This window comes from Psammomys obesus, unplaced genomic scaffold (genome assembly GCF_907164565.1).
Source record: "Psammomys obesus unplaced genomic scaffold, mPsaObe1.curated_primary_1811, whole genome shotgun sequence".
In the NCBI taxonomy this organism is placed as follows: Eukaryota; Metazoa; Chordata; class Mammalia; order Rodentia; family Muridae; genus Psammomys; species Psammomys obesus.
In genome coordinates, this window is record NW_026586816.1 from 1,757,408 (window position 1) to 1,759,948 (window position 2,541).

Sequence of the window (2,541 nt, forward strand, 5' to 3'; positions counted from 1 at the left end):
AAGGGAAGGGAAGGGAAGGGAAGGGAAGGGAAGGGAAGGGAAGGGAAGGGAAGGGAAGGGAAGGGAAGGGAAAAGAAAAAACAGAAAACCAGCCAGGACAGATAATGATTGCAAGGGCGCCCCCCCCCCAAAAAAAAATCTCACTATCATCTCTCTGAGGTCTCCAGATCTGTATGGAGGCCCCTTCTCATTGAAGCTTGTGAACTGACGATTTTCTCCAAATCTAGATTTAGCTAACCAAATGTTAGCAACTGTATTGTCCCTCCTGAAGAACTGACCATTGAACTTCTTAACCATTCCTATCTACCTCTGTTTTCTGTTTTTCTTTTATCTGTCTTTGTTACAATTCCCTACCCCTACCCTGTAGTTTTTCCAGATTTAACCAAGAATTTTGGAGGATCACAATCTTGAAATAGAATCCAATGTAATCTTCTGCTGTCTTGCCTCTTCTCTGGCTTGCACACTCCCACATGTACACAATATGTTGGGTTTGGTTCCCAGCACCTATGTCAGGTACCTTTGCAGGCAGCTGTATTCGTATGCACATACCCACAAACACACACACACACACACACACACACACACACACACATGCATGCACACACAGACAAACACACACATATACATAATTAAAATAATCAAAAATAAAATATTTTTAAAGAAGTAACAGTGCTTTAATTATATATATTGAATTTAATTATGTATATTATATATATAAATCCAGTCCTATCTGGGCTCACTCTACTAGCCTGTGTATCACTTAGAGATATGTAACTAGATGTTCAAGTGTTTCCCTCCTTAATTTCTAGATAAAATTCAGTGTGTCCAGAGAATACAACCCATTCTCTGAAGTTCATGAAGATGTAGATTATGGACCAGAATATACTCATTTTTGATAAATTATTCACAGGTTCAAAAAAAAAGCACATGTCCTGAACTTGGTTGATGTTTTGTATAACACAAAATCAATTTTTTTTAATAAGTTCTAACTTTTTTATGTCTTTTGTGATTTTTTACTCTGTGGATCTGTCATTTACTGAGAATAGTACCTGAAACTCTCCCATTAGATCCATGTATGGATGTAATCTAGAACCCCTGCTCAGATATAGCCCATGGTAGCACAGTGTCCAAATGGGTTCTCTAATAAGGGGAACAGGAACTATTTCTGACATGAACTCAACAATGAGCTCTTCCACCACCCACCCTCACGAGGGAGGAGCAGCCTTGCTAGGCCACAAAAGAGGACATTGCAGCCAGTCCTGAAGAGACTTGATAAGCTAGGGTCAGATGGAGGGGGAGGAGGTCCTCCCCTGTTAGTGGACTTGGAAAGGGGCAGGGAGGAGATGAGGGAGGGAGGGTGGGATTGGGAGGGAATGAGGGAGCGGGATACAAAGTAAATAACCTGTGATTAATATAAAAAATAAATAAATTTTTAAAAATGATTAAAAAATAAAATAAATATTCAAAACAACAACAACAAAAAGAACCATGTATAGACCTTATAGCCCTGTCAGAGAGCTTGTGGTGTTTTGGAGGGCAAGGCCTCACCTGTTATTTACTCCTCCCCACCCCTGAGCCTGGGCCTGGGCCCACTGCAGAATGGACACCACTGTGAGCCTGGTTCCTGTCACAGAAGTACAAAGATACGGATGACTGCTCCCTGGAAGAGTGTTCTGTGTTCCTTCTTTTCTTTTTCTTTCTTTATTGTTGTGAGTTGTAACATCACTGTGTTGCCAAAGCTGTTCTCCAGCTTGTAGGCTTCTGAGATCCTCCCCATCAACCTCCTGTATAGGGATAGACTATAGGTAGGCAACACTATGCCTGGCTTCTGCATTCCTTATGAGTACAGAGATGAAGGACAGGAAGAAATTAAAGAGTGAATGAATACGCAAATGAATGAATGGGTACTCAAATCAAACACTAGGGCCCATACAGGAGCTGCTTCATAGAACTGAGGAGTCTGATTTACTTAGATATCTGCATCTGTAGGTGGGGTAATTAAAAAGGACAATTGGACATTCAACCAAGGACCATGTATGGATATAACCTAGAACCTCTGCTCAGATGTAGCCTGTGGTAGCTCAGTAACCAATTGGTTTCCCATAGTGAGGGGAACAAGGACTATTTCTGACAGGAACTCAATGACTGGCTCTTTGACCTCCCCACCCCCCAAGGGAGGAGCAGTCCTGTTAGGCCACAGAGGAGGGCTTCACAGCCAGTCCTGAAGATACCTGATAAAACAGGATTGGATGAATGGGGAGGAGGTCCCCCCTATCAGTGGACCTGGAAAGGGGCATGGTGGAGATGAGGGAGGGAGGGTAGGATTGGGAGGGAATGAGGGAGCGGGACACGGCTGGGATACAGAGTTAATAAAATGTAACTGATAAGAAAAAAATAAAATTAAAAAAAAAGGAGAATTGATTATCATTGCAGATGGTATCCACAGCAAATAAACAACATAAAAGACCCTAAGCAGTGCTCTGGGATTAAGAAAAAGAAGAAGAAGGAGGAGGAGGAGGAGGAGGAGGAGGAGGAGGAGGA